The 14,439-nt window shown below is 41.1% G+C and overlaps 1 protein-coding gene across 2 annotated transcripts in view; it reads left to right on the top strand.

Moving 5' to 3' along the window:
- Nucleotides 1-831: 831 nt before the first annotated feature.
- Nucleotides 832-14,439, top strand: part of pak4 (p21 protein (Cdc42/Rac)-activated kinase 4) — a 33,205-nt gene continuing 19,597 nt past the window's right edge. Inside the window, exon 1 of one of the 2 annotated variants that reach the window (XM_030406417.1) lies at nt 832-1,008. The gene's annotated coding sequence lies outside the window, so the exon portion shown is untranslated. Of the gene's footprint in view, nt 1,009-8,098; nt 8,506-14,439 lie in introns of those variants that run through there. The other variant, XM_030406423.1, reaches the window with a different exon arrangement.

Genomic DNA, 14,439 nt, shown 5'->3' with positions numbered 1-14,439 from the left:
TCTCCAAAGGACCCCACAGCAGTATGAAGGGGCCTCCATGACCCCGGACCTGGGACTATTGACCTGATGTTCCCTCCGTGTCAGTGGACCTGCCTACAGCTCTCTGAAGTGTTCAATATAATATACACAGTTATTAAATATGAATAAAAAATATATAATTTAAGAAATTATTCAACTCAACTCATAAAATGTTATTTCATCCTTTATTTTGTTATTTTTGTTTTATCTTTTTTCCAGTCTGCTCTTGTCTTTCATATTTACAGTAATGTTCCTTGAAATCCACTGTCCCAGAAAAATAAACTAAGTAAAATAAAATACAAGGTGGCATTGTTTCCCCAATAACACTTTAATTTCATTACACTTTTCACCTTAATGTCACACCTTTCACCTTTAGGCCAATTGCACATCCCCTGCCTCTTAAGATAGCATGATCAACAATTGCTATGACAATTTACCTGCAACAACAATATTAAAGTAATTCAAAATCAACTATGTAATTATTCCTGTAAATAGACACACAAGTCAAACGGCAATTAACTTATATATTTTAAGCAATCTATTAATTTGATCAGGCTCATCAGGCTAATTCATAGTACCTTTTCATTCATTCAGTAGTACAATGTAAGAGTAATCACACTGTTCTGTAACTAGTGTTTTATATTATAAAGCATATAGTTTTGAACATGATTGAACATAGATATAAACTACATGTAGAGCGTATTTAGTGGTTGTGCTTTGCAAGCTAATGCTAACTCCTTATATAAATGCTAACTGCTCTCTGTCGACGGTCTGTCCGGGGACCCGTCGCTGACTCGGTTGCCATGGTGCTGTGCTGCAGTTTCCCGGATGTAGTATTTCCCCCCGTTCAACATGGCGTCGGGAAAGTGAGACTTCGGCTAATGTTACACAGTTTGCCCAAAGTTAGTTCGCGTCTGCTCTTTCAAAAATAGGAAAGTTTATTTCCATACCACAGTGGCAGCAGAGAAGCGTTTCCCTGGGAGTTTCTGGGTGAGTAAGCACATTCGGTCACAATTATTGTAGTTAAAGCTTGATGTGCGCTAGCTTGTGGCGCGTCTCGGCTGCCCGTTTAGTTGCTAACAGTGGCTAACGTAAGCTAGCTGCTTTCAAGTCTGGCCAGTCTGGGTTTAAGGGGACCAGAGTCGCATCATTCGGTCTGGTCTCTGTTTGCTATGTGAAGAATGCCTTACAGTGAGTCGTAAAGCTTGCAGTCTTCAAGGTATGACCTAGTTACAAGTTGATGAGTCACTTGCGAAAGTCGATCAACAATTAAAAGCCGCGGCTGTGGATGTCTAACAAAGCTAAGTTTACGTTAGGGCTGTGTTTCTTGGCTAAGACCCTAAGATCAGTGCATGGCTTAATGGTAAATCCACGAGACGAGCTAGTTCTGGTAACATTGTCTTTTCTTACTGTCTACAAGCTGTGAGACACGGAGACCAACCTGTCTTTCCTCCCATCTCCCATTTCTCGTTAGTGATATTACAATACTGCAGTACGGGAAAGCGTAGCCAGTTCCTGTTAGTCACGACCAAGTTAGACTTTCATCTTCGTCGTGGAAACCGGATTGAGGTTGTCTCAGCCTGTCTGGTGAGACTGAAGCATAAAAGGATATTGTCTGTCTTGAAGTTTGATTAAGTTGCTCTGTCCCCTCCATGACCCAACTTTTGCACAATCATTTCTCCTTATCCTCTGGTCTTTAATGCCCCCAGCTCTTTCTTTCCTGTCAGCTGGCAGATATGTGAATGTGTGTGCATGAGAGAGTCAAAAAGTGATGTTGCGTGCAGTTAGTTAGTCAGCAAGGTTGTGTGATTAGTGCTGGGCACACCACACATTCCTGGGATGCCAGAGCTGTATGGAGGGGTCACTCTTCTCTCGCCCATACACACCAAACCCCAGCAGTGAGCGCTCTTATCAGAATCAACCTCCAGCTCCACATCATGCCCTGTGAGTTATCAGGCAGAAAAACTAAATGACTCAAACAGGAAGAACAGCCTAGCAGATTTTCTTTATTACTAATGTTGGTTATATGAAACAGATGTTTCATAAACCAAATCTTTACCTGTTACATAAGCATTCAGTCTCTGGCTGCTTACTGTGAAACAGATGGAAAAAAATACTAACTCTGCTAATAATGCACTTAAGGCACATGGAGTCTGGATGAATGAGTATTAGGCAGCATGCTGCTGTTTATTTGTTTGTATTGCCACACATTGCACATGAATAAGGACAATATTCTTCTTTTCTTCTCCCCCTTTCTGCGTTCTAGTAACAGTAACAGTAACAGTGAAGAGATCTGTGGTACTCTGCAGGCTGCAGAATGGACCTGAAAGTTTAACTGGCTGAAATGACACCTGTTGCTAGCAGTTGTAGCCAATCGCCACAAAACAGGGCTGTTACTTTTTATTAAAAACATTAAGTTACATTTGATAAATTGCTGTATGCCACCCTATTTTCTTTATAATTTGTCTGCAGGATTTACTGTGTTCACATTCAGGGTGCAGGCACATGGTACTGCTGAACAACAGCAACATCTGAAATCCACTCAGGTTAAAGAGACCCATCGCAGGAGGTTTTGTTCTTTAAAGTCCGCTTGTTTTGGAACCCTGTGTCTGGATCACAGTAGGAGAGAGGAGTCCTGTAGGGAGAGACAATCAGGAACTGCTGATGACAGTTGACAGACGTGTCCAGCAGGGGGTGGAGCTAATGATGTGATGGATGTTGTTTTAGTCTGATGCAAGCTGACCTGAAGGGTCCCTCAGAAAGTGAGAGAGACAAACACAGCTGCTGTTTGGGCATCTTCCATGAACGCAAAACAGCTCCCACATTGACATACAAGGTGACAGCTAGAAGCTGAAGCTGTGAATGATCGTGTTGGCCATAATCATTGTAAGCTAGCTGCATCATCCTGCACATTCGGTTGCCTTTTAACGTCTGTAGCCCATTGTGGTAATTTATTATCAAGCATATAAGTCTCATTTTCTGTGTTGGTTTGGTTGTTATTGAGCAACTCTGCTAAAAGAGAGAAGTGGTCTGAGTGATGGGAGAGTAGAGTAAATGTTTCTTGCATAGCAATATCCTGAGGTTTAGATTTTGTAAAAAAAAAAAAAAATTTGTATCAAACACATCAAAACACTAATAGGACACACAATAAAGTATCTTCTAATAGAGGTAAAGCTGTAATGATAAGTCAGTGACTTGAATGGATAATGGAAAAAATGTTTGCAAAAAAATGTTTCTGCTTTTATTTGCCACTTCTGGCTGTAAATGAAGATTCTTTGGCTTTTTGACTGGTTGGAAAAAAGAAGCAATTTGAAGACTCTGTAGTATTATTTTATTAATTGCAATAATAATCTATAATCTGTAATTCAAATAATCTTTTGTTGTACCCTAAATAGAATACATCCAATCGTTGGTAGTAGTTCAGTTTTCAGACTGCCTGATATTCTGACTACATGTATAAAATGTGATGACATGAGGAGCATTTAAGAAACTAGAAAATCTGTTTGTTGTAGTTGGTTAATTTAATGCAAGCAGTTAATTTGGTATATTTCCTAGTCACAGCTTCAAAATGCTGCTTGTCTGCCGGTCAGACTAGCCATTTATAATAATTTCTTACTCTACACTGACTTTTTATCAATCGAACGATGATCATCATTAGTTATAACAGGTTTGCTGTGATTTGTACCCTCCTATTTAGTTTATTCCGTTTTGTTCTATCCTCTTTGTGTCCTTTCTGGTCGAGTTTATGCTGTAGTGGGTGAGCAAGCATGCAAACATTAAAAGTCTCGTCTTTTTCCTGCTATCAGGTGTCTCAGAAAAAGAAGGCATTGGGTTTAAAAAGATGGGGGATGGACTGTGAGTGAGAGAGAGAGCGATGAGTCAAGTGATATGAGAGCAAAGAGAAAAGAGGTTTTTTGCAGCCAGGTAGGTCTGGGTGTGTGTGGACAGTCCAGAGACAGAGTGTGTGAAGGGGGGAGGCGAGGTGAGGTGAGGTGCAGAGCCCACAAACCAAACAACCAGATCTGCAGAGAAAACACAGCAGTGGATTACTGCGAGTAAAAACCCCCGACTCCACCTCATATGAGAGGACTGATGGAGGGAGAAAAAACTGGAAGAGAGAACAAGAAGAACTTGGAGTGGATGAACCTTTATTCTCTGTTTTTGTTTGATATTTTGGGGCTATTATCCCATTAAGCCTTTGATTTCTTTCTACTTCTCATCTCTTGACAGAATAGTTTATCAAACAATACATAAGATTTTGTCTGCAGAAGCGAGTGGAATTAATGAAAAACAGCTACAGATGCTTATTGACTGAAATTATCCACAGACTGTAGCATTCAACCCCTCAAAAAAAAAAGCTTAAAAGTGTCTGGAGACAGAAGATCAAGCTAAGCTGTCTGGATTAAATAAACCCTGGGTGGGGAAGTGAAGGAGAAGGAAAAAAGAAAAACATGCTGAGGGTCATATCAGAGCCTACATTATGATTCTCCCCTGTAACAGGCAGAAAGGGCCAGGCTTATTGCCTTAGAGGAAAGAAAATCCTCTCTGGAATGACTGCAGCAGCCAACATCAACACAGCCCTCTAGGTGCCCGAGAACAGAGACGAGAACACCGTATGAATAAAAGAAATATTCAATTTCATAACAATAGCCTATTTTTGAGACTGAGTTCCAACCATTTAGTCTGGGTCTCAGACCAGCTTTGTGTGTAGTGTACAGAGCAGTGGTTCTCAAACTGCGGACTGCTGGGAGGGCGTGGATGCCCAGGGGAAAGACAAAGAGTGAGACTAAGTTGAATTAATTTATGTAGGGAAAATAAATGAATCAGAGTTTGCTGATGCTATTGTGCTGACCTTAAATTAGAAATGTAGTATCGGTCTGACTCTGGTAGTTGTTATTCTGGTCATTCTTTGGCCTTGAAAACTTTTCAACTTTTTCTCCGGAACATTTTGGTTCAGAGTCTTAGAATGTTCCTCTTCTTCTCATTTTTGTTTCTGTCATCATACTTTGATGTTCATAGTTTAGTATATCCTTTGCTTTTAGATAAATCAATAAATCAAACCTGCTTTTTTCTTCCTTTTGCTTTTTTTGCTGACATTTTACTGACCAAAAGATGAATTGTTGAATGACTGAATTGACTCCAATTAATCTCTCTGCTGTTCTTTCTCGTGTGTCTCTCTGTTTTTCACACAGCAACAGAGTGATTAGTTTTGTTCTTGTGTTTGCACGTACAGTTTGTCTATTCACAGCTGAAAAATCAAGCTTGGGCCTGCACGTTTGCAGAGATATGGAGGTTTCACAAACACACTCACACACGCGCACACAATACAAAGATGGTTCTGGATGGTAGCGCCGTGTCACCTCAGTCGCTCTCTGGTGTTGCAGTGCTAGTGATTGGCAGTTTGTCATAGAGGGAGGTAAAACAAGAGGAAGAAAGCTGCAGTTTTATTGGTGATTTTTGCTTGTCCTTGATACTGGAGAAGACCAGGTGACACAGGTAGGACTGCTGTCTCTGCTCTCTAACTAAGTACAGATGCAGTTATAATCACCTGATCCTAACCCTTTGTGAAGTTATATATAACTTGTAGTCCAAATTATTATTTCTTAGTGACCCAGTGAATCAAACTGGAATTTTTTTTGGGGTGAAAAGTCCAAACTTTGATGACAATCCTTCAGTTGCTAATGAGCAACACAGTAGTAAATGTTGTTTGATCACTTTCACCAGTGTTCACCAGCAATCCATCCGATCACAATTTCTTATCTCCACTATGTTTCTAGTCTGAGTAACAGTCACTAATCTGCTGCATTTGGCCGAACTGTCGTGCAGACAGTAAATCTCGGAGCAGATGATGGAGAGATGATGACTGGCCTCACTGATTATAGGGCACACTGACGTGATGTTTGACCCGTTCACAACAACATCATCTCACCGTCTGCGTTTAGGACAACATGCCATCACCATGTAATGACGGTGCCGCAGCTGAATCATGTTTTACAGTACGCTTTGATGTTTGAAGTAACACTAACATTGTGCAGGAGCACCAACAAGTTATCATGGAAGTAGTTGAGTTCAAAGTAATGTATAACTCAAGCCGACAGAACACAAGATCTCTCATCAGATCTATGTTGTGTTTTGGTGTTTGCTGACCTTTGACGTCATCCTTGAACTTGTAGGTAGCTTGTTAACTCCTCGCAGTAAACATGATGTGATATGTATGTGTGTGTGTGTGTGTGTGTGTCAGGGCTGGAGAATCTGAGGTCTGAAGGTCCCGCGCTCAGTCGTACGAGCTGCTACTATGTGTGCTCAAATATGTGTGTGCTCTACATCGTGCTCTCTCTGCCGTCTTTATCATTGACCTTTCCACATTCCACAACCTGCTCCTGGAAGTGAGCCCTCATTGGCTGCAACACTGCATGCTTTGTTTGAACTCGGCCTCGGCATTGGCAGGTTTGTGTGTATCTGGCTGGGATACGTTGAGCGGACCTGTTCCTGTTGTATTTTTACTCTCAAAGGAATGTCAACGGGCCTTTTCCTTATTGTTGACTCTAACACCTTGAAGGCTTTTACATAGTATATAGATAAGGAAACAAAGACAAACGCAGACAGCTGTCATAAACTAATCAGATATTGTGTGTGAAATAACTGTTTTCTGTAGTATAATGAACTAGATTTGATTTAGGAAGCACTGACAGTATAAAGCGTGCAGGTGTATGGCTAAAACAACATTGCTGATACAATTCATCGCCCATTGTTGTCCAAAGTTATGTTGCGTTTTGTCAATTAGCCTTGACTCAGTCGTCTGCAACGTCTCTTCTGACGGACGTGTTTATATTAGCATGCAGACATAGTATTTCACAGTAGCTTGTCTTGATCAGACTGCTATGAATAGCAATAATTTAAGGCATGCTGTCAGAGACGGTTGAAGTGAGTCACACACGAGTCATGTGCCAACAGTCGTGCTGCAACTAACGATTACTTTCAATCATGTGACAATTACTTTCACAATTAATCACTCAGTCATTTATTGTCCAAACATTGTAAAAACAGAAAAATGCTCGCCACAAGACTCCTCGTTAACTGACATAAATGACAAAGAACAAAGGAAATCTTCATCTTTATGTAGCTGGCGGCTGTGGCACAGGGGAAGAGCCAGCAGAGGGTCGCTGGTTCTATTCCCCTGCTCTGCATGTCGAAGTGTCCTTGTGCAAGATACTGAACCCCAAACTGCTCCTGATCTGCTGGTCGGCACCTTGCATGGCAGCGACCGCCATCAGTGTTTTAATTATGTATCTGTTACTGTAAGTCTGATAAATACCATAAGTGTTAAATTTAAACAATCGATTATAAAAGTAGTTATAGTTCTCTCGATTGACAGATCGATAAAAAAGATGCAACAAATTAGAATGTCTCATCATCCATCCCTGTCAGTTCCTTCACTTAATATTTCATGGAGTAAGTAATCACACTAGCATGCAAATAATGACTTAATATTTTATATTTGGGGATTTATGCGCAGTTTATTGTTGAAACAGATAAAATATATTGCTGTAATAATTCATTTAGGGATCAGTAGATTAACTATAAATCAATCTAAACAGTTGAAATCAAGTAGAGATAAAATAATATCAATAGTCGATCAAATAAAGAAATGTATCAGCAACTATTTTGCTTTTACTAGAAAATGACCAACATTAATTAGTATGTGCTACATATTGTATACTCAAGCCAGATATTTTTTATTGTGAGATCAAAAGTAAACAGAACACAATGCAGAAAACGATTATTTCTTGTAATTGATTGACATTTCTCACAACTTTCTGACATGTCATATTAATATTGATCGGTTATTCGAAATGAAAAAAAAAAGATATCGGTGAATTAATTGAAAATGAAAGTACTTACAGCCCTGAAATCATCCCAGATAAAAGAGGAAGTGGCAGCAGTCAGAGATACATCACCTGACAGGTGACAACATGCACACCTGTGACGTCACGTGTACTGTTTGACAGGGAGGAAGATCTGCGAGAAAAAGACTCGAGTGTCTTTTGTGTCGGAGATTTTATTTGACAGGACATAATGATGCGAACAGATCCGTGATAATCTCCCTCTCTCTCTCTCTTCCTCTCTCTCTCTCCCTCCCTCCCTCTTGGTGACGTCATGATACTGGGCCGCGTTTTGCTGAAACCATAGGAATGCGACACACTTTGTATTTACAGCCCAAAGCTGCAACACTTTGATTTCTTTCCGTGTGTGTTGTGCTGTGAACGCTGTCCTCCGCTGTCCGTCACCGTGTCCCGTGTTCTCATGAGGACGTAACGACGCTTCCGACGGTTTGAACTCAGCTGGATTTGTTCGCGGAAACAACTTTGTGTCTGCAGGAGTCTGTTGTTTTTTTCTTCTTCCTCGTCCTCAGCTGCGTTTCCGACATGAGATCAGGTGGATAGTGTGTGTGTTTGCTGCTGGCTCGAAGGGCACCTGGGACGTGAAGTGAGTACTCCCGACTGCAAAACACACGGTTTTAAATCGCCCTGTTGTGTGTTTTTTTTTTATTTTAAACTCGTGAGGAAAGTTAACACAACTTGTGATGTGGCTGCTGCGTTGCTGGGACCGAGCGAGAGTTAATCTGGGCCACCACAATAAAAGTCTGTTGTTTAAAATCTCACAACAGGGATTAACTGCGAGTCAGAAAAATGCATAATAACTTTATTGTTGGGCTTGTGTGAATGCAGGCGGCCACAGAGTGAAGGCTGATTCTGTGTTTAACAGACAGCCCTGCTGGGAACCGACTGACTGTGTGACTCTTTTATCTCTGCTCCCTCCTCCCTGACTGTTTCCATTCAAACCTGTTACTGACTGCTCATATTTGTGACTGTCAGGACAGCTGTTACCCTCAGATACCCCGGTCATCTGTCTCTCTGTGCACAAGTGTGGGTGACACATGGAGACGAGGGGGAGATAGTGATTTATTATTATCCTGTGACTGTGGAGGAAGTTGGCCGCTTGTGCTCTGATGTGCACAAAGTTAGTTTCATGCATTTTAATGTCGTTTAACAACAAATAGTTTAAAGTTCCTAGTCTGACTGTGCGCTGGCGGTGCGTGATGTTCTGTTTGATCACTTTTGAACAAGAGAAGATTTTGGTTAAGATGTTTGTTATTTTAGGACGTACGATTGGATTCTTATGCATCTTCTACCAAAAATGTCTCAAAGCAGAAATCCAAACTTGTCTTGCCAAACTTTCACGTTGGCTCTTTCAGTTTCAATCTCTATTTTAGTTATATTTATGTCATTAATGTAACGTTTTAAAACTTGAATTGATCTGATGAGCAATGGATGGGAATCAGTGAATAAAATTTAAATACCACAAGTTGCAGCCATGCAGCGGTACACCGTGGTTTTAAAGTGACAGCTATCGTACCATGTACATTTGCTTATCTACAGTATTAACTTCCTATAATAAAGCATTTGTTCAACAAAAGGGCTTGTGTCGGAAACATCACACATGGAAGAAATAAACCTTCACTGGAGCTGAGTTTGCAGACTCTACTTTTGGGTTTTTTACCTGATTGACATGCTTGGAAGTGCTTTGACATTGGATGGTTGTAGAACTTGAAAATCTCACACCATTGCAAGTTGACTGTAGAAGAACTGCCTTCAAGTTTATGCCAGAGTTGCTCACCTGTGTCAGTTACCTCCAGTGTTGTGATGTCAAGCTGCTCCTCGGTGAGTCTTTTATTTCCAGCTGAGACTTTAGTGATTTAATCACAACCTCACTCTCTTTTTCTGTCATAAATGAAGTTTTGGATATGCAGTGTGACGCTGATGTCTTAAGTCAAAGAGTGATAGATGTTCTTACATAGTGGGACTGAAACACATCCTGTGTACACAAACCGTAAGAGGCAGGACATCCAGGTGATCATAAGTGTAATCCATCTTAACAGTATGACATTTTGTTTTGACCAGATTGAATCTGCTGTTATCTGCTGTAACGTTTGAGATCTCATGATATAAACATCAGCTCGTTGTGCCATGGGAAGGAAGTGTAACGACCAGTTCTGGATCTACCTAATTTACTGTAATGGTAGACAGATGGAAGCAGGCCCACTTGGTCTTATATTGAGCTCAGTGCTGTCAAACAGCAGTGTATCAAAAACAAAAGTATCCTCCATCAGAATGTCCCTCATGAGTTACGACTTTATCAGATTGTTTGTTTGTTTGTGAAGCAGCTTTTAGTTTCGATGCTCCGTACCTGTGGAACAAGCTTCCTGAATACCTGTGGTGTACGGGCTTCAAACACAACTGTTTAATGTGGTTTGACAGTTACTAAGATACATTATCTCTTTATAATCTGTAATTATGTATTTGCATGCCTTTTGTTATTGTTGCTTTAAAGGCAAATTGTAAATGCTTTCCTTTAGGAATATGCTTGAATTGGAATATAATCCTCAAACAATGCTTGATTTTTAAACACAATCTAGTCGTCAACCAAAAATAGTTACAGTGAAACAATCCTAGTTTGCTGGATGTCTACTAGCATTGATAGAGCAATAATTAAATCAGCATGATCAAACCATACAATCAAAGTTATTATGAACAGCTGGGAATTTTTTTAGATGCGATAAGAAAGGCTGAACATTTTTGGTCAAGGTGTCTTAAAGGTGCCTTTTTAAAAAGCTGTATGAACCCTGAACTTGTACAGCGATTAAGTGAATGCACTGTGTTACTTTCCACCTGTGTTGTGAACAGGCTGCTGGTCGTTAGCGCAGTCAGTAGCTCCAAGGTCACTCGGTGTTCAGCTGAATGTTTGCACAGCACAGTACAAATCTGGGAAACGCTGGGAGAGAGGTGCTGTCCTGAATGTCTGTGTGAGTGTGTGTTCGTGACAGCGTGTTGTGTGTGTGTGTGTGCGGGGTTGTCTGTGTTTGCAGTCGTGAAAGAACAGGCTATTAATTATCACCCCTGATTCAGCAGCAGCAGGCTAATGTAAGAGCAACCCTAACAACAACAGTGACCTGAATACAGGTCGGACTGCATCTCACTTTTTAAATCAGAGCCTCTGTGGTCTCTGTCAGTGAAGAGCTACTGCATAAGTATCAATTTGTAAGCCTTGGTGAACGCCACTTAAAGGACCAGGTGGTAAAATTACTGTATATTAAATTTAGTGTGAGGAATTACTGCCACGCTGGTAATGAGATTTTATTTTTTAATCACTGGCCATATGTTAACATGACAGTTTCTGTGCATTAGCTACTTATTCCAGTGGTACAAAAACATCCTTTATGCATTAGACATTCAGTTTGGGCGTTGTCTGTGGAATTGCCATATGATGATGTCCACCATGAAACATCGTGATGGACGATGACATTGTTGTTTATGTCCAACTGTCCCACCAAGACAACTGTCACCAGTGAAGGGAGCATTCAGATCGACTCTCACATCACTGACCGGCAGGTGACTGACACACGCCCCGCATACTGCAGCACACCTGTCAGATACTTGGGCTGCGTTCCACACAACTTGGATCTCTAACATTTCTGATCTTGTTTGACAAAAAGTAAAATGGAATACTACTTGGAAGTCGGAATTCCTAGTTGTTAACTTGGGGAAAATCTATTTACGCCAACTTCATGAGGGAGCAGTTAACTGTCATCACACAACAATGACCGCACCCATGGGAATCTTTTTAGGGATCTATTGTGTTGTTTCCCTTCTGTTTTTTAAAAATATATATCCAAGAATTAAGGCTGCTGACTTGTGTTAACTTGTGGTGATTTGAAGTGTTCAGAATATTGAAGTTAAATGTCTATATTCAGTCTGTGTTGTGTTTTGAAACATCCAAACCTATAATAAAGGTGTGTCAAAGAGATGGTTTGCTCAGCAAGAGCTTGACTAGATGACCATTCCCGAAAATATTCTATTTATGTATTTATTTTACGTTTACTTGACCTTCTCAACCCCTGAGTGTTGGTAGTGTCTTCTTAGGGAGATCGTATCGTATGCCTCAGTGGAGCCGCTGACAGAAAATCATTATAGTGTAGAGAGGAAATATGTAACACATGCTCTCTTTGTAGTGTGTAGTTTTCAGAGTAATGGTGTCTTTTAGGGCTGAGCAATATGCAAACTGGTAATATTTGCATTTGATTTTAACTGTAAAACATCAAAATGATGTGTTTTCTGTACCGAACAAGAACGATTTGACGGCTGGGTCGTTTCTGTAGCACCACAAAGCTTCATTCATAATATTATGCAATGAGAATATTTTACAGTTTATCAGTAAATTGCAGCTCCTGTGATTTGGATACTGCACCTGACCACTTGGATCTGGATCCAGTTCAGAAGTGTTTCATACTCGACTGTATCATCGCGGCTAAATGATGTTGTTGTGACTGGCGGCGTCTTTCACAGAGCGGACCACCCATGTACAATACTTGAATCAGGCCGGGGACAGCCGCTTCATCCAGAGCTCATCAGCCTGGCTCCGGCCCACTAACCGGACAGGCTTTCTCACTGTTCAGCCAGGCATGCATGGGCGGCAATGGAGCAATGTGAAGGGAGAGAGTCGGGGAGAGAGGGTGAGTTGAGGAAAGAGAGAAAGGAAAAGTTTGGGGGATGGTGGGAGACTGATTAGGGGGGAAGGAGAGCAGAGGGAGTTGGAGAGTAATGGTGGGGCGGTGGAGGGGGGACAGTGATGAGATAGTGATGGACTTTTAGTGGGAGGGAGGGGAAAGAACAGAAGAGCTGAAACTACAGTGATTGTTGTGTTCAGGGAGGGACCTGCTTGTTTTACTCCAAGAGAGGAGGGGCGCTGATATAGCTTCTGGTGTTTCTGTGTGTGTTGTGTGTGTGTGTGTGTGTGTGTGTGTGTGTGTGTGTGTGTGTGTGTGTGTGTGTGTGTGTGTGTGTGTGTGTGTGTGTGTGTGTGTGTGTGTGTGTGTGTGTGTGTGTGTTAGAAAGAGAGCACTGACGCAGTTATAGTAGGTGGTGGTGGGTGCAGCCGTGTAGTTCTTCTCCTCAAACTAAAAGCCTACGATAAAGTTTCTCTGTCCAAAGCCAAGTCCCATCTGCAAGACAAACTTTATACCTTGACGCGAGGTGGGCGCACCTTCATCTTTTGAGTGTTGAGGTTCGACAGTTATATTCAGTAATAACTTTTACTTGACACTGTGACTTCTTTTGGAAGCATGTAAGGTTTATTATGAATTCAGTGTCAAGTGTCTGCAGTAGGTGTATCACTGTAAGTATCACTGGAACTTTTTGGAGCACCGGCACAGAATTTAGGAGATACTCCCGTATCAGCTGTATTACTCATAAGACAATTTACATAAATAACAATCTGCTGTTCCTTTTTTTTTAGATGGCGCTTTAAGAGAGGGTCATTTTTCATTACCTTTTTAAAGGGAGGCTGCAGAACCTCCTAAAAATAGTGTTTATACAAACGATCAATTGATTACAAAAAGTTGCAGCTGCTTTTGTTTTATAGTTAACCATTCTAGTTCTTAAAATCGAACTGGTTGCATTGTCACACACTTCCCACTCTTTGATTTGTGGGTGGCTTTTCTCTGACAGTTTTATTTGCATGTTGAAGATCCTAACAGGTCTTGAAAGTCGTAAAGTGAACATGCAGACGAATTCAACCCTGAGGAAAAAACTCTAAAACCTGTCATTGATGAGCACAGTTCTACCTGCCAATTCATTTAACTAAGTGGTTCATATTTCATAAAAGCTTTACATAAGACAGATCGTCTAATGTGGTGAAGAGGAGCAGACACCTGTTGGCCTCATCCCCCTGTCCTGTTTTATAGCAGTGGGATGTGGAGGGTGTGTGCTCGGTGGAGGCCGGCGGGCTGTCGGGGTCGAGGAGGAGTGAACGTACACCTGCTGCAGCTGTTAATCACTCTCCTTTCACTGTATGCTCGCTGCAGCTCACCTGTTTAAACACCTCAACCCTCTAAACACCTGTCTGCCTCTCTGTCTGTCAGTATTGTCTAGTAATAATCTTCAATCTGCACTTATTCAGATTCTTATTTTTAGTGATGTGTTAGGCGGGGTTGTTTGTATGACCCACTTGTAACGTTGCTGGTTTATTTTTCTTCACATCTCTTTATTATTTCCTAAAACTGCATGTGAATTTATCATCCACTCAGTTGTTTACCCAGGCTCACATTGTCAGCCAAAACCCTGCATTTGCACCCACACAGTTTTATTTATTCGTGCTACAGTCAACGGTATTATGCCACCTTGTGAATGAAGTTCTCTCAGATCAAACAGGATTTTTGAGTTCAGAGTAATCTCTCTGCTGTTTGCCTCTCTGCCTCTGTTGCATTTAAACCTTATCGTGTCTTGGCTCTTAACAGCAGCAGTAAAATCTTGTTTTTCACTCGGAGCCCTTGAGCTAAGAGTCCCAGATATCTCCAGATGAAGG

The sequence above is a fragment of the Sparus aurata genome, chromosome 2, assembly GCF_900880675.1.
Source record: "Sparus aurata chromosome 2, fSpaAur1.1, whole genome shotgun sequence".
NCBI lineage: Eukaryota > Metazoa > Chordata > Actinopteri > Spariformes > Sparidae > Sparus > Sparus aurata.
Note: the sequence above shows the minus strand (reverse complement) of the source record. Positions and strands in the feature narration are given on the sequence as shown.